At 43.4% G+C, this 18,489-nt stretch overlaps 1 protein-coding gene across 4 annotated transcripts in view; it reads right to left on the reverse strand.

Moving 5' to 3' along the window:
* PKNOX2 (PBX/knotted 1 homeobox 2) overlaps nt 1-18,489 on the reverse strand; it is a 334,489-nt gene that overhangs the window by 180,734 nt on the left and 135,266 nt on the right. For all 4 annotated transcript variants that reach the window (XM_087706303.1, XM_087706305.1, XM_087706302.1 and 1 more), the window contains one exon: nt 1,985-2,204. The gene's annotated coding sequence lies outside the window, so the exon portion shown is untranslated. The remainder of the gene's footprint in view (nt 1-1,984; nt 2,205-18,489) is intronic.

Consider the following 18,489-nt stretch of genomic DNA (forward strand, 5'->3'; position numbering starts at 1 on the left):
GTTTATGTCTGCACTTGAAAGATATTCATCAGTCCACATGCTTTGTGTCTAAAATAATTAAACACACACACACACACACACACACAAATTATTCAATAGCATGAAATGGAATTGAACAAAATTCCCAAAGTATAAAATGTTCCATTTTTCCTTTATAAGTCCATATTCTTAACTAGAATATTTTTAACTGGAGGAATAAAAATGGTTTTTAGTTCGATGAACAAGTCAATATATAAAGCCATGTAAAAGTTCAAAGTATTTTGCAAACATTTCCTGTGTTGAAAGCTACGGGTAAACTGATGAGCATGAAAAGACACAAACATACAGACACGCACACATAGAAACCTACAATACATATATACATAATATCCTCAATTGATAGAACAGAAACATGGAGTTTCATACACTAACTGTATGAATTGTGTTTATTTGATGCTATCCATCTATCCTCATTTGGGGAGAGGTATGAAAAGTAAGCTCATATCCATGTAATACGCATTGAACTAGGGATGCTCTGGTTGAGCAAGAATTCTGGTTAGATTGTTAGGCCAGATTGGGTGAAGGAGCTACAAACACCAAAGTTCTTTTCTTATACTTGTTGACCATGGAGTCATTGATGGGAAAAACAGGTGTATTTATTCCTCCTTCTGCTATTCAGATATATGTAACAAAATAACAGAGCAACAGTTGGAAGTGACCTTGGAGGTCTTCTAGTCCAATCCCCTGCTCAAGCGGAAGACCCTATCTATACCATTCCAGATGAGTGGCTGTCCAGTCCCTCCTTTAAAACCTCTAGCGCTCACATCTTCAGAAGGCAAGCTGTTCCACTGATTAATTGTTCTAATTGTCAGGAAATTTCTCCTTATTTCTAGACTGATTCTCTCCTTGATCAGTTTCCGGAATAACTATGACTATGTGAAAATGTTCATATGAGCTTTATTGCAAAAATCACAGAATGTACCGCAAAGAACAGTATAATAAGCTACACATACCATGAAGTCAGGTTGCAAGAGAGATGAGAATCGAAGCCTAGTTTTCCTAGTCAATAGGCATATTTTTATACCAACAAATATAATAAAATGTTTTGGCTAAATCTTTAATGAAACCAGTCCTAAAGAAAGGAGATGACCCTATATTTCCTTCCACATCGCAAACTTTCAACAAGGAATGAGCAAGAAACCTTCGTCAATACCTTCTAACCAGATTTTGTGACGCTTTCATTTTCTGAATCAGCAGAAAGAATTTGATTGAGAATTACAACCCTATTATCACTCCATAATATGTGAATTGGCTTAACTTTTTCAGAATAATATTGTTGAGGTTTTTTTTTCAACAGCAATACTATCAAAATAAGATATCTTGGTTGCCCTGTAATCAACAGCAAATATCTCATTATTGATTAAAAGGATGTATATGTAGCCCTCATTTAGCAAACATTTGCAGTTATGATCAGTTGAAAAAGTAATTTTACGAGTAATCCTTGTATTTATGACCTTCACAAGTCGGTAAAATAAAGGAAATCTGAATTTACAATAGCAAAATCATGATGTTTCACTTAGTGCCTGCTTCATTTAATGAGTGGGGGAACCAGGTTGATGGTCCCAGTGAGGGACTTGTTGAAGTCTACTTGTCAAAGACTGCCTTAGGCAACTCAAACTATGCCTATTTAACCTAATATTGGGTACTCTGCTTGGCATAGGCCATATAAAGTCTTAGGAGATTTTTTCCAGTACTTCCTTAGAGTTTTACCCGTGCAAAACAAGTGCAATATCATAGTTATTATTTTCCCATTAATTTCAGCAACAGTTATGCCAGACAGAAAATGAATAGATATGCAGTGAGCAGTTACGATGGATTTTTCAAGAAATAGCATCTTCTGAGGCAATTGACAGTAATTGACACAATAAATGTAATTGATTAAACATATAATGCATTAATCTGAAATAATTATTGGATAGATTAAGAATCAATTGAAAATTCATACCTAGAAATGACTTTTTAATGGATTGTTCTGCAATTGGCAAGAGGTAGTAAGTGCAGTTCCTCAGTTCTGGTCTATTCAGATTCTGTTCATCGATGGTGTAAATTAAAATGTGGAGACTGGTCCATCAAGCTTAAAGGCTTTACAGTTTCACCATGGACCATCGAGAACTTGGTAGGCAGGATAAGAATTCAAATCAATCTTCATCAGTGGAAGGAACGACCTGGGGAAAAAAACAATTCACAGTTTACCTATATAAGCATCTAAAATATAGAGACAAAGAGGACAGATGGGAACATGTGATCTTCCAGATGTTGCTGAACTCAAGTCCCATCAATCTTCACTACCGACTATGAGTGTAGCATCTCCATCTATCTCAACAGATAATGCAGTTCTGAGGAAATATTCAAGTGCAAAATTCTGGAAAAGATTAGTCCTCTTATTAGGATAAATAAAGGTGATTCTGCAGGACGTACAGTTTGCATCATAGCTGACCATTGTAGCGGGCTGCCCTGGAAACGGCGAAGAATTGGCCCACGGTGCCTCTGCCAGGGGAAATGGAGCTTGGGAAGACTGTGTGCAGCCCTCCCGAGCTCCATTTTTGTTGGCAGAGGGATACAGGAGGCCATCGCAGCTGAAAACGGAGCTCGCAAGGGCCACGAGCAGCACTCCCAAACTCTGTTTTTGCTGGCAGAGGGTTTCAGGAGATCATCAGAGCCAAAAATGGAGCTTGGGAGCCCATTTTCACTGGCAGGGAACTCGGGCCACCACAGGCGGCCGCAACACGAGTGACATTGAGCTGGCCATGCCCACCCTGACTCTCCAAGGCCAAACACAACTGTGATGCGGCCCTCAATGAAGTCAAGTTTGATACCCCTGGGATAGACAGACAATCCTATAAAAAGAGAGGTTGCATGAACCAAATTTGTATGGCGGGTCCATGATATAAGCCCATGGATATTTTCATAAACATTTTCAGCACCTTTAAATATTGTTTTCATAGTAATGGTTTGAAACACGGGCCAAAAGTTGACTTTTGAATGATGTGCCAGAAACCATATTCAAACAAGCTGATTCAGTTAGAACAAAACCCACTTTTTCATTACAAGGTAGAGGCCGCTTTTAGAGAAATCCCCAAAATTGCAAGCAAGGCTTTTGAGGCAAAGGGTTGCATATCACTGAGACTCCATCCCCCCATTTGTGTACATTTTCTATAGATTTAGAAGATGTCCACAGCATGGATTATTTGCAAGGGTGAAAGCCTTATTCAAAATGGCAGCTCTGATGGAGCAATTCTTCTTTAAGTTCACTTTTTTTGAACGCATGTCCCCATTTTTCCACCTTGAGTGGTTCTTTCCAATACACTGAAGGGCCATGATGGCAAACCTATGGTACGTGTGTCGGAAATGGCATGCAGAGCCATCTCTCCATGCATGCTAGCTATCGCCCATTGTTCTTCCTGGACAACTTGTCTTTGCACATGCATGCATGCCAGAATCCAGAAAACTAGATGACTGGTGTTCATGCGGACACTGGAAAGTGGAAGCTCAATTCCCCAGTGTGTGTGCATGTGCACCCGGGAGCTGTTGTGGCCCGCTAGTGGGCAGCAGAGCTCGCAGCAGAATTGGACAGTCAGGAGGTTGGGGAGGAACATGGGCCAGTTCTGGGGGCTGAGGAAAGCTCAGACGAGGGCTCTGTGTCGGAGGCAGAGAGGGAGCTAGACAGCAGCGAGGCAGAGGAACAGCTGGAGCCTGTTCCCAGGGTGTGCATCCACAGAGCTGCCAGAAGACAAGAACAACAACGACTTGGGAGTGAAGCCACACCTTGGTGGTGATTGGCCCCTCCCAGAGGAAACAAAAGAGGAGTGAATGTGGAGTAGGCTTTTAGAATTTAGAATTTTAGAATTTTAGAATTTTATTAGAATTTGTAGGCCGCCCTTTTCCCTGAGGGGACTCAGGGCGGCTCACACAAAAACTGGGAAAGGGGAATACAGACATTAGGACAAAACATGTAATAAAATAGCAAGCAACATACACTCATCATTCGGGCGGGTAACTATCCTATCCCCAGGCCTGACGGGCGAGCCAGTTCTTCAAGGCTATGCGGAAGGCCTGGACGGTGGAGAGGGTACGAATCTCCACGGGGAGCTCGTTCCAAAGGGTCGGGGCTACTACTGAGAAGGCCCTCCTCCTTGTAGTTGCCAGCCGACACTGGCTGGCCGATGGAATACGGAGGAGGCCTAATCTATGAGATCTTATCGGTCGTAGGGATGTAATTGGCAGAAGGCGGTCTCTCAAGTATCCAGATCCACTGCCATGTAGGGCTTTATGGGTGATTAATAGCACCTTGAAGCGCATCCGGAGATCAACAGGTAGCCAGCGCAGCTCGCGGAGGATAGGTGTTATGCGGGTGAATCGGGGTGCAAGGACCGTTGGAGCTGGAAGGCCACCTGTTTTGCAGGAAACAATTTGTTTCTTCGGTCGTTTCAAGAGAAGAAAGTTCTGTTTGTGATTATAAGAGACTCTGTGCCAAGTGTTGCCTTGCCCTGCATTTGGAAACTAGTTACCTGGCAGTCCGCCAAGTGAGATAAGGTTCGTGCTGATAAATATTCCACTGAAAGACTGTTTGCCAAGCCTGGCTGACTGTGAATGAAAGGACACAATCGTGTCAATATAAGAGGTTTTGCCAGGACCCAGACTTTGCTTCATGCTTGTTAAGGAAGTCTAAGCAGAACAGGAACTCCTCTTCCAGTGTCCAGGGCTGCCCGCCCGCAAAGACCAGCTGGCTGGTGCACACGGGAGCATGCACTCTTCCGGCTAGCTAGTCTTCGCGTGTGCATGCATGCCAGAAATCAGAAGACCAAGTGACTGATGCGCATGCTGGAAAGCGGAAGCTCAGCTTCCTGGTGCATGGATGCGCACCAGGGAACTGCTTTTCTGGTTTCCGGTGTCACCCACGTGCACGCTCCTGTTTTGGTACTCAGTGCCGAAAAGTTTCGCCAACACTGCTGTAGGGTATGGAAAAGACAGCATAAGCTCAGTTCTGAGGATTCAAGTCCATCAGGAGGTTTATAACAAAGCCAACATTTAAAAACTGCACTGGGAATTTGGAAATTATCTTGTCTTACCACAGTCGCAGTTCTGACTGAGGTTTAATTAAAACCAAGTTAAACATACACACACATTCAGAGAGTAACTATTTCAGCTATCACTTTATTGCATCAATAAAGCTTTTATCACTGATTTTTTTAATTTACTGTAAGAACTTTGCAGCTCAATTGGATAGGTGTTTATATTATTTCAAGGAAAGAAAGAAAGAGAGGGGGGGGAGGAATATATATAGTAGGTTGTATATACTATATATACATTACACACATGCACACACACTGTATATATAGATAATCCCCCATAATCTCCTAGAGTTGCACCTAAAATACAGTTTCTTGCAAGTGACCTTTTGCAGAAAGGCTGTTTCTATGGCAACGGCATTGTTCAGTTCAGTCAGAAGAAAAATACTGCAAGAGAGGAGCAAAAAACCCTCCTAATTTTGTAGCATTTGATGTCACATTTAATATGGACAACTTGCCAGCGATAAGCAAATCTCCCCATACTGGTGTTTCTCAGAGATTTAGCAATCCAGCTCAGAATGAACCTCATAAGAAATAAGACAATTCTGGCAATATTTTGGATGGAAACCAAGGTACTGATCTCCATTGAAATGCACATATAGGTAAGCATCTAGAATTTCACAGAGCGGCTATTATTGCAATTATAATGCAACTGACATTGTGCATAAGACAGCTGATTAAAAAACTCAAGCAGTAATTACTATGTAAGGTGATGATTTCTGTCTATGGAGATTCTCAGTCATCCAGGTCCTGGTTGTCTCAAAGGTGCTTTTTCAAAAGGCAACTGGACAATGGTTTTTTTTCCCCTAAGGAAGAAGTTTTGCTTCTCACCCAAGAAACTTCATCAGTTCTAATGAAGCTTCTTGTATGAGAAGCGAAGTGTTTTCTTTCCTCGAGGAAAAAACCAAAGTCCAGTTGCCTTTTAAAAAAGCATTTTCGTGATAACTTCTGGCTCAATTATTGCAAATCTCCAAGGGCAATGGTAGACAATGTACAAATACACGAATTGTTCCAGTGTAATATACTAAGGATCACATCCAAAGAACTAAATAGTTCTTAGCAATAGCAATAGCAGTTAGACTTCTATACCGCTTCATAGGGCTTTCAGCCCTCTCTAAGCGGTTTACAGAGTCAGCATATTGCCCTCAACAACAATCCGGGTGCTCATTTTACCCACCTCGGAAGGATGGAAGGCTGAGTCAACCCTGAGCCGGTGAGATTTGAACAGCCGAACTGCAGAACTGCAGTCAGCTGAAGTAGCCTGCAGTGCTGCATTTAACCACTGCGCCACCTTGGCTCTCAGCTTCTTCAGCTTCTATAGAGCTGTGTTGGAAACATGGTTGATATTTTAACTGTTTTCGTTTACTTTCAGTTTAAGGTCTTCCTGGCTTCCTATCCTTCAGCAAAATCTTAACGGGAGACCCAGGGAGGTTTTCCGAGAGGAGAAGTATGGTGTTCAGAAGATTGAGTAGCAACTAAAGTAACACCGTTTCCAAGAGAGCAACTAAATAAATAAAAGCATCTCCTGGAAAGATCCAAAAGAATTTCTCAAACTTCCTGAAAACAAGGCAGGAAAAGAACATCTTCTTTCACATAGAATAAATTAGGGAATTGGAGATACTTCAGTTCTTCTAGTCCTCCAGGATTCTGATGTTTTTCTTCAATCAGTTCTATAGATGTGCTTGGAAACTCCCCCCCTCCCCCCCTGGATCTAATGTTTCTTGGATCAGTGCCCATTTTCTCAGGTTCATGCTTCACAGAGATTTAATAAAGTTAAAGTTGTTTAAGTTTTTGTTGTTCCTGGATGCCCGGCACCGAAGAGCTAATAGGCGTCAGGAACAGTTGCGCAAGTACAGGAGGTAATTACACTCAGCTGGTGGTCATTAGGCTCCTCTCCAGACTATAAAAGGACTGCTTGTGCACATGCCCCTTTTGCAGAAGTCAACGCAGGAACTAACGTTGGAGAACATTATTGTGAGCTTGGCAGGCTGGATTGTTGCCACGGCTTATCTGTGCTGGATTGTGCCCAAGCTTGTCTGTGCCGGTTTGCTGCCAAGGACCTGTCTGTCTGTTAATTAAATGCTGTAACTTATCTTTGGCTCGGAGTATGTTGGTGTGGGATGAGGGGGGTCAGAACACAAAATCATATTAACTTCCATCCAAAGTTGAGTCAAAAGTTGAGAAACATTGGAGGGGAAAAAAGTGACAATCAATGACCTTCCTCAACAATAACCAGAAGACAATTGTTAGGGGATACTGGTGGGTGGCAGGGAGAAGCAACCCAGATTTGTTGCTTCTTACAGTCACATTACAGTCAAACATTGATCACCACACAGCAGACAATTCAAATGTTTCTTCCTCTGAATGTTTAAAGCTGGACCTGAGCATGCAGCAATGATGAAATCAATGACATCTTTTAAGTTTTTGAGATGAGATGGTTGAAGGCATGACTTAATGAAAGAGAGACCTTAAAAATGCTGTTCAAATTCAAACTAAACTAACTCAAATCTTCCCTGCCCTGTAAGAAGCCTGGGTGAGCAGCTGGAAAAGTCATCATACCTCAGTGCCTTCTAAATGGATCAAGACAAAAAAAAACTGGCTCACCAAAAAGTAACATTCCCCATCATAATGTCCAGCTAAATAATAGTCCACTATTCCCTTTCTATGGTTAAAGCTATCATGTGCAGGATGCTTTGTAGCCTTGATATATGTGAGGACTTTCTCACAAATAGTTATTTACTTGAAGAAAGTAAACAACTGTTGTCTTTACAACGTAAAGTGGGAATAAAAATCCGGATTTGCAAAACTTTTTTCTGTTTTCTGTTAACATTTGGACATGGTTATTGACAGCAACTGAAGCTTTTTGGAACCACAATAATAGCTTCATCTAACCAAGATCTTAACCAAACAGAATAACAAAGTCGGAAGGGACCTTGGTGGTCATCTAGTTCAACCCCATGCTCAAGCAGGAAACCCTATACCATTTCAGACAAATAGTTGTCCAATGTCTTCTTAAGAGCCCCCAGTGTTGGAACACCTGCAGCTTCTGGAGGCAAATCATTCCACTAATTGTTAATTAGTGGAAGAGCCGAGGTGGCGCAGTGGTTAAATGCAGCACTGCAGGCTACTTCAGCTGACTGCAGTTCTGCAGTTCGGCTGTTCAAATCTCACTGGCTCAGGGTTGACTCAGCCTTCCATCCTTCCGAGGTGGGTAAAATGAGGACCCGGATTGTTGTTGGGGGCGATATGCTGACTCTGTAAACCGCTTAGAGAGGGCTGAAAGCCCTATGAAGCGGTATATAAGTCTAACTGCTATTGCTAACTGCTAATTGTTCTCACTGTTAGGAAATCCTTCCTTAATTTAAGGTTGGTTCTTTCCTTGATTAGTTTCCATCCATTGCTTCTTCTGCTGCCTTCAGATGCTTTGGAGAATAGGTTGAATCCCTCTTCTTTATGGTCTGGCCTTCTTGTATGCAAGATAAACAATATAACTCTATATGATGCTATTCCTACCCAGCCAGCCTTTCTGAAATATTCTTTTTTTCCCCCAATACCTGGCACATCCAGCAGCATGTCATATCACTGGAATTTGTTTGGTTTGGTTTATTGGATTTATATGCCGCCCTTCTCCCAAGGACTCAGGGCGGCGTACAACATTAAAAAAAACACATATTTCAATATTTTTTTTAAAAAAATAGATAGAGTATCCAAAAAACAAACCCAATTAAGATTAACAATAACATTTTTTAAAAATCGATTAAAATTAACAATAATCAATCATTTATTTTGTTTCGTTCAGGCCAGACTGGTTTGCTGGAAAAGCCAACTTTTTCGGGCGCATCGGAAGGACCGGAGGTCGGGGATTATGTGAAGCTCCGGGGGACAGTTCATTCCAGAGGGAAGGCGCTCCCACAGAGAAGGCTCTCCCCGTTGGGGTCGCTAGCCGACACTGTCTGGCCGACGGCACCCTGAGGAGGCCAACTCTGTGGGATCGCACTGGACGGTGGGAGGCTACCGGTGGCAGTAGGTGGTCTCGCAGGTACCCTGGGCCTAAGCCATGGAGCGCTTTAAAGGTCATAATTAGTACCTTGAATCGCACCCGGAAGACAACCGGCAACCAGTGCAGGCCGCCTAAAAGGGGCGCAACATGGGAGCACCTAGGTGCCCCCATGATAACCCGCGCAGCCGCATTCTGGACCAAACACCTTCCAATGATCTTCATTCAGAACTTTATCCTTGGACAGCAGGGTTAGATACCTGTCTCTCACATGACAATTTGAAAAGATGACAGCCTTGTTTCCAATTTATTTATTTATTTTAAAAAAACTAATTGTTTCCACCACCCCCTCCAGGCAGAAGTAAGGAACTTGTTAGAACCCTGAGAGACTCATCAGAAACTGCATCATGAGCAGTAGGAAATGTACCTCATTTGCATACTTTAGCGGCATGTAATCAACATAATTTGGATATCATTTTCATCATGAAGAGAAAAGATGACTCACTGTAGCTAGTGGATAGTTTGCAATTAATCTGCAGAAATGACGGGTCGTAGATGAGCTCCTGAAGAAGCTGACAACATGGGCTTGAAAAAGCACAAGGGTAATCACACACTTGCCCCACAGGCACAGAAATTATTTATATCAAATACTCCAGCATTTTCCCACAACATTTTCCTTTGCAGCCTTAGGAATGCGGTAAAACCAAATGGTTCCTTCTGAGACAAATATGCAACCTCTGAATATATCAGTATGCATATATCAGGATTGGGCCACTGGTCCTGGCCTAGTTCTATTTGCATAAACTCACTGCAGAATCCATTGTCTTGATTTCTGGAATGCATTTCATGCATTGTCCTTTGTGCATAGAGATTACATAGAGGTCTGTCAGGCACAAGAATTAGGTTAGGTTGCAATACAGAATACAATACAATAGCAGAATTGGAAGACCTTGGAGGTCTCCAAGCAAGTCCTTGGAGGTCTTCTAGTCCAACCCCCTGCCTAGGCAGGAAACCCTATACCATTTCAGACAAATGGCTATTCAACATCTTCTTAAAGACTTCCAGTGTTGGGGCATTTACAACTTCTGGAAGCAAGCGGTTCCACTGATTAATTGTTCCAACTGTCAGAAAATTTCTCCTCAGTTCTAAGTTGTTTATCTCCTTGATTAGTTTCCACCCATTGCTTCTTGTTCTACCCTCAGGTGCCTTGGAAAAGAAGATATATTCAAACCTATATACAAGAATATGAGCAACTAAAATTCAATACTAAACTGGCATCAGGTAAAGCCCAACGAAATTCAGGAGGGGTTGGACTTGGATTTTTGGGGGCAAACATAATGATTCTTATCTGATAACACACTTAACTCCTCCCTCCAATTTTGTCTGCTTTTCTACAAGATCAGAGTATCTGATTGTTCCTGTAAAGCCCTTTGGCCCTTTTCTCTAAGACCATAATATTCCTTCCACTCAAGGAAACTCGTCACCCTCTGCAAAATTACGTATTTAGTTAAGGAAGACATACTTCCTAGGACAGTGATGGCGAACCTATGACACGCGTGTCAGTGCTGACACGCGTAGCCATTTGGGGTGACACGCACAGGATTTCATGCGATTCATCCTCGGCTCCTGCACGGCCGCCGAGGATGAAAGAATCTGTGCTGGAGGAACAGGGGGGGCGGGACGTGTGATCTCCCCCACCCACACTCACTTACTGTATCGCCGCCGCCCCTTTCTGAGCGCAGGGTCTGCTGGTAAGGCGTGCGTGCCGTGTGCACACACATCATCAGCGTGGTGAGGGAGGACCCGCAGGAGAGGAGCGCGGGAACAGTGCGCGCCTCTCTCCAGTCAGGCCGGCACAGAGACTCTACTCCTGGGACTGTCGGTTACGACCGCACCACAGCAGGGAACAGCAGAGTGCCAACGGGAACTGTGAGTGCCATTAGCAGCAACTATTGGGGTGCCATGGACTTGTAATTGCCCACAATAACTGAGATAAGTGAGGGGGAGGTTGTGTTAGCTTGTTAGGCTAGTTAACCCCTACATTTTTGTAGTTTAAACTATAAATTGCGCAAAATTATGTTTTTGTCGAAGTGACACACAACGCGAGTTATGCTCGATTTTTTGCCGATTTTTGACACACCACGCCAAAAAGGTTGCCCATCACTGTCCTAGGAGCACCATTGAATTTGTAATCTGTTCTTAATACGTAGTTTTAAGGAGATCTAAGAAGCTGTTTCTTCACCCCTTGTACTGTGTTGATACATTAAAACATAGTGCATAGATAAAGACTCTAATTAATTTGGTGTAATCTATATAACTCTTTGGTTATTGTAAACTTGTAATTCAGACTTGAACGTATTAATATTTCTGCAGAGGTCTAATATAGCCAAATCATAAATAGGCAGCAATTTATTGTGTTGGAACACAATTTATTAATAACAACCTGTGTTTGTTTGAAACAGATTGAAGGAGCTATTTACCCACACCATGTGTCGTGCTGACTTGTTCCAAAATATACAGTTTAGATAAAGAACTCAGAAGGAATTCAAGTGCCAAAGTTAGTGGCCAATGATTACAACTTCACAGGAGGAGAAATGTTTCACTCAGAGAAAGGTTTGAGGCTGGATGGCTTCAGTTACACCACAGTATATATTTGGGAACTATATCTGCTCCAAGTCTTAGAGACCTGTTGCCAGCCTGATTTTGTAGGAGATGACCAGGCTGAATCCAAGGAAGGGGTCAAATGTGTCATAAGTCATGAGCCCCTGTATGCCTGCAAGATAGATAGATAGATAGATAGATAGATAGATAGATAGATAGATAGATAGATAGATAGATAGATAGATAGATAGATAGATATTTTATTTGTATGCCGCCCTTTTCCCTGGGGGGACTCAGGGCGGCTCACAGTTCAGGGGGAGGGAGGACAAACCATGTTAAACACATAAAACAATACATCGTTAAAAGCACAACATTCATACAATTCGGGTGGGGTCAATATCTTTAACCCCAGGCCTGTCGGGACAGCCAGGTTTTAAGGGCTGTGCGGAAGGTCTGGAGGGTGGTGAGGGTACGAATCTCCACGGGGAGTTCGTTCCATAGGGTCGGAGCTGCCACCGAGAAGGCTCTCCTCCGCGTGGTTGCCAGTCGACATTGACCGGCTGATGGAAGTCGGAGGAGGCCTAATCTATGTGATCTAATTGGTCGAGTGGAGGTAATTGGCAGTAGGCGGTCTCTCAAGTACCCAGATCCAATACCATGCAGGGCTTTGTAGGTGATAAGTAGCACCTTGAAGCGTACCCGGAGATCGACAGGAGATCTAAATCCAGCCCACCTTGAATGCCTCTCTTATCACCCACACATTTCCCTTGACTATTATTTGGTCGGATTCTTGTAGAGAGCTTAAGCTTGCAATAAATCTTTATACTCATTTGAACTGCCCGAATCTCCTGATTTCCCCCGGCGTCTGACAGATTTAGCATTAGCTTAAGCATTAGATCCTCCCAAGCTATGTAGCATATCGGGCATCAAGGGATCTCTATCATTTTTGGTCATTGGTGGTATTTCAGCATCTTTTCATGTGATGTTTAAAGTCTTTAAGCCTTCCATAAATGTTCTTCATCATGTATTTCAAGGGGATCCTGTTGATGGTTTGGCATGGGGCGGGGATGGGGTCCATCTCACTTCCACCATGGGAATTTAATTGTTCTCCATGCATAGAATATGACCTGCAATTTGGGGTCTTCTGCCTGGGATAATGTTGTGTAGTTTGCAGGAGAAATTCTTTTGCAGCACTTCTTCATTAGTGACATAGTCAGAATAGTGAATCTTTAGGATTTCGCAAAGGGATCTTTGTTGGAAAACGTCATTTCTCTTGTTAATACTTGCTAATACCAATAGCTTGTTATTACTTGTCAACTTGACTAATAAAAGAATACTAAAGTAGATGAATCCGTGGTCTATAATGCAGCTTTCATTAGCATAAACTATCTGCAGGATGTATTGGAAAAAGTTCTGAAATGTTTTCTAATTCAAGGAAGGAGGTTGGATCAGAGGTACGACAAATTTCCCGCCAGGTCTAATCTTCAAAGAGTGCTATTGGATCATGTAAATGAATTACCCAAGGAAGAGCTTTGTGCACCTTTGAAAAAAATCCTTCAGGTATTGCAGAGTTTTCCTGAAGGTTGTGCAAAGCCTGGGAGAAGCAGTCTGCCTCAATTGCCAGGCTTGCTTTCCCAAACAGCTTCTTTCTGGCTATTCTGCAAAGCCTCAAAGCGGCCCAAAACATATCAAAGGCTTGACGTGGCCAAGTCCCATCAAAGCAGCCACTTCAAGGGCTTTTGGCAGTCTACTGCCTAATGTTTATGCATGGGCAGAAGCATAAGGACAACAGAAAAGAGGGGAGGGGGCTCAACTAAAGGGGCAGGCACCCAGCCATCCTGCTTCCTTAAAACCAAGTCTTGTACAAATTGGATCATTCCTTTGAACCAGTTCAAGGCCGCTGCACTTTGCACGCCCCGGGGGTTTCTCAGAAGCAACGAATTCGCTCCACCTCCTGACCCACTGAAACAATACTTCTCAATGCAGAAGAATATATAAAACAAGATTCCACCTGTAAGATACGTGGAAGCCTTAAGGGGACCTTTTAGCCTTTTTCAGCAGAAGCCCTGGCCTTCTTTTGCTCTCTGTTCTTTCCCGTCAAACAAGCTTTAACAGAATATGGATACTCCTCCTCCACTTACAACCACAATTGAGTCCAACAATTACCTCCACCAGACCGATTAGATCCCACAGATTAGGCCTCCTCAGAATTCCATCCGCCGGCCAGTGTCGACTGGCGACCACCCGGAGGAGAGCCTTCTCTGTGGCTGCTCCGACCCTCTGGAACGAACTCCCCGTGGAGATTCGAACCCTCACCACCCTCCAGGCCTTCCGCAAAGCCCTTAAAACCTGGCTGTTCCGACAGGCCTGGGGCTAAAGAGCTGTTACCCCCGTCTCGAATGGTATGACTGTCGTGTGTTTTAAATTATGCATTGTTTTGTGTCGTTTTTTAATTTTTTGTCTGTATCCCCCCTTCCCTGGTTTGAGTTGTGAGCCGCCCTGAGTGCCTTCGGGGGAAAAGGACGGCATATAAATAAAATAAACATTCAACATTCAACATTCAACATTTTTGTGGCTAAGTGAGGCGTATGTTAAATGAGTTTTGTCCCATTTTATGAGCTTTCTTACCACCGTTAAGTTAGTAACCTAGTCATTAAGTGAATCTGGTTTCCCCATTGATTTTTGCAAAGGGATCACATGCCCCCCCCCACCCAGGACACCACAACCATTGTAGATATGAGACAGCTGCTAAGAATCTGAATTTTGATCATGTGACCCTGGAGATGCTGCAACGGTCGTAATTGTGAAAAATGGCCATAACTCACTTTTTCCAGTTCTGTTTCAACTTTCAATGGTCACTAAACAAACTGTTGCAAGTTGAGGACACCTGTAATAGAGTTGGAAGGGATCTTGGAGGCCGCCTAGTCCAATCCCTCACTCAAGCAGGAAGTTCCTGTCGGAAAGAAGCTAGATCCCGCTGGGAAGATCAGTTACAGAAATCTGAAATACAGCAGCCTCCTTCACACATCTATCCAATGCATCAACCTTTCCCAAATTCTTTGGAAAATGTTCAAACATTTTGAGAAAGAGGTAGAAAGACAGAATCCTCTCTTGCAGAAGAAGGAAACTTGGAGCCTACTTTCCCAGCCTTTGATTTCCTAAGTGATAGCAAACGGAATCCAAAAATGGAAAGTAGAGTTTGAAAAAATCCCTAAAAATCAAGGTATCAAACTCTGGTTTCAGCAAGTTTACTCCGATTAGAATTTCTTTCAGATGTCGTGGGAAATGGCATTGTAAGAAGCCAAGAAATGTTGTCTTAATGCATGAGAGAAATAGGAAAAGAGGTGATATAGACAGCATAATCATTTCCACTTCAACAAACTGGGACAAATATTGTAATAACTTAATCATACCACTGGGTATCTCTTGACCAACATTATACAGTCTAAGATAAATACTCATGTTTCGGCCTAGCTACAGAAGATGGAGTTTCAATTAAATCTACCAACTGAGACTCCAGTGAGTACTTTAATATACAAATTCTGAAGTTCAAAAATAGGACGCTTCAAACCAAGTACAGAATAAAAAGATAACTTAATGGTCATTATTACATCGCCACTTACTTGGGAGTTTTGAAGCAAGGAAAAGCAGATGCCAGCTAAAACAGCTAGAGTGAAACTGTGTAACTGAACTGTCCCCAGCTCTGACTGGCTGATAACTTTCCATGAGTTTTCCATGAAGGTTTTAAATCACTGCATTTATTTCTGGGACTTGGAATTGCTTTTTAAAACAACTTTCCTTATTTTTATGTTCTTAAGATGCATTTGAATTCAACTGCCACCATTCCAAGTAAAAAATGTGTCATTCCTCAGCAGGACAATGCTGCCAGAGCTGGGGTGTACTATCAGGTAGTATGCTAAACTGGCAACAGAATAACAAGAGTTGGAAGGGACCTTGAAGGTCTTTTACACCATGGTTTATGGTTTATGGTTTATTAAACTTGTATGCCGCCCTAATCCCAGGGGGACACCAAGCCCCTGCTGAGGCAGGAAACCTTACACCATTTGAGACAAGTGATTGTCCAATCTATTCTTAAAAACCTCCAGTAATGGAGTACCAGAGGTGGGTTCCTACCAGTTCGCACCTATTCGGTAGAACCGGTTCGTCAAATCTACCAAACCGGTTAGAAGAGGTTCCACCAGTGGACCCGGAAAGCAGGCCACACCTACAGAAGAGGTTCCAAAATTTTTTGAAACCCACCACTGGTCCTTGGATATGATTATTCTACACTATCATGCTCATATTTATAAAACTCAGTGCCTCTGTGAAAGGTAAGGATGACTACTGCGTTTGTGGTGCAATCAGAACATTGCGTGTGTTGAAGTTGTTTTAACGCAAACCAAAGATGCCTTCTAAAAAACAAGTTTACATCATATTCTTATGCGTGCCAGTGCTGTGTGTGAGGTAATTTAAGGTGGTTCTGACAAGTGTCGTCGGCATCTTCATATCCGGTCACATGGGCGGCAAGCCACTCCCATCTGGTCACATGGGCAGCAAGCCACTCCCATCCAGTCACATGGGTGGCAAGCCACTCCCACAAAGGAGGCCACACCCACAGAGTAGGTTGGAACAATTTTTGAAACCCACCACTGTGGAGTACCCACAATTTCTGAAGGCAAACCATTCCACGGGTTAATTGTTCTCACTGTCAGGAAATTTCTCCTTAGTGCTAGGTTGCTTCTCTCCTTAATTCGTTTCCATCCGTTGCTTCTTGTCTTGCCTTCTTGTCCTTTGGAAAATAGGCTGACCCTCCCTCTTCTTTGGGGCAGCCCCTCAAATTTATTTAGGGTTGGACTAGAAGACTCCCGAGGTCCCTTCTATTATTCTACTCTGTTCTTCTTTTTGGATTTGGATTTTTATTGGGTTTGTATGCCGCCCTATTCCCGAGAGACTCAGGGCGGCTCACAATAAAAAAGGGGAAGGGATACAAAAAAATAAAATAAAATAAATAACAATTTAAAATTATACAACAGCCGTAAACCTTGAATGGGTCTGGATGGTTCAATAGTCCCAGGCCTGCCGGAACAGCCAGGTCTTAACTGCTTTGCGGAAGGCCAGGAGGGTAGTAAGGGTCCGGATCTCCATGGGGAGATCGTTCCAGAGGGCCGGAGCAGCCACAGAGAAGGCCCTTCTCCGAGGAGTCGCCAGCCGACATTGGCCGGCAGATGGAATTCGGAGGAGGCCTAGTCTGTGGGATCTAATAGGTCTTTGGGAGGTGACTGGCAGGAGGCGGTCTCTCAAGTACCCAGGTCCGATACCATGTAGGACTTTAAAAGTAACGACTAGCACCTTGAAGCGTGTCCGGAGACCAATAGGCAGCCAGTGCAGCTCGCGGAGGATAGGTGTAACGTGGGTGTACCGAGGTGCACCCACGATCGCTCGCACGGCTGCATTCTGGACAAGCTGAAGTCTTCGAACACTCTTCAAGGGCAGCCCCATGTAGAGCGCGTTACAGTAGTAGTAACTCCACTCCACTCCAACCCCCTGCTCAAGCAGGAAACTCTATACCAGACAAACGGTTGCTAGGCAAATAGTTGTACAAGAGGCTGCAAAGAGTCACACACAGCTATGAGCTACCTGGGACCTCTCCCTGAAATAGAGAAAGAACTTTAACAACTTTAAAGGACTGCCCAGTCAAGGACCTCAAGTGGCTCAAGATATTTTGTGGCAACCGGTATATACAGTATTAATCTACAGCACTTGGTAGCTAAATGTGATTTATACTCTGGACAGAAAAAGATAGGCCTGCAACGAATATGAACAGTCAGTAAATACAGATCATTCACTGCAAAGGAACTAGTTTAACTGAACACCACACATACAGATCCAGGTTCAAAACAACCCAAAGCTTCTAAATGTTTCTTCTTAAAATTCCCCTTTTATCCTCCAATTATCATTCAAATTATTACAATAATTTCAAGGAGATGCTTAAGGTGACCAGCTTAGGCCAGGGTGACTTAATGAGCTTCAAGGCTGAGAAGGGCTTCCTAGCCCGTATCTACTCTTGCTCACTGGAGAAAGCAAGTATGTTTGGAAGAGTTACAAGTAAAAGGACCTGGGTACTTGAGAGACCACCTGCTGCCAATCACCTCCACTAGACCGATTAGATCCCACAGATTAGGCCTCCTCCGAATTCCATCCGCCGGCCAGTGTCGACTGGCGACTACCCGGAGGAGAGCCTTCTCTGTGGCTGCTCCGACCCTCTGGAACGAACTCCCCGTGGAGATTCGAACCCTCACCACCCTCCAGGCCTTCCGCAAAGCCCTTAAAACCTGGCTGCTCCAACAGGCCTGGGGCTAAAGAGCTGTTGCCCCCGTCTCGAATGGTATGACTGTTGTGTGTTTTTAAACTATGCATTGTTATGTTTCATTTTTTAATTTTTTGTCTGTACCCCCCCTTCCCTGATTTGAGTTGTGAGCCGCCCTGAGTCCCCTTCGGGGGGAAAAGGGCGGCATATAAGTATAATAAAATCCAAATCCAATCCAATCCAAGAGTTACAAGTAAAAGGAAACTAGGCTGCCAAAGAACACGATGGCTGGAGCCCATCAAGGGTGACACCAGCCAGAGCATAGAAAATGCTCAAAGAAGCAATGCAAGATCAGAAGAAGTGGAGAGACCTGGCCCATTGAATGGTCAAGAGTCAGGCATGACTGAATGGATAGCAACATGATCATCTCTCTTGCACCTTCTAAGAATAGAATGGAATGGAATGGTATGGTACAG

This window comes from Thamnophis sirtalis, unplaced genomic scaffold, assembly GCF_051295495.1.
Source record: "Thamnophis sirtalis isolate CommonGarterSnake01/CBP01778 unplaced genomic scaffold, rThaSir2_p1.2 scaffold_2, whole genome shotgun sequence".
In the NCBI taxonomy this organism is placed as follows: domain Eukaryota; kingdom Metazoa; phylum Chordata; class Lepidosauria; order Squamata; family Natricidae; genus Thamnophis; species Thamnophis sirtalis.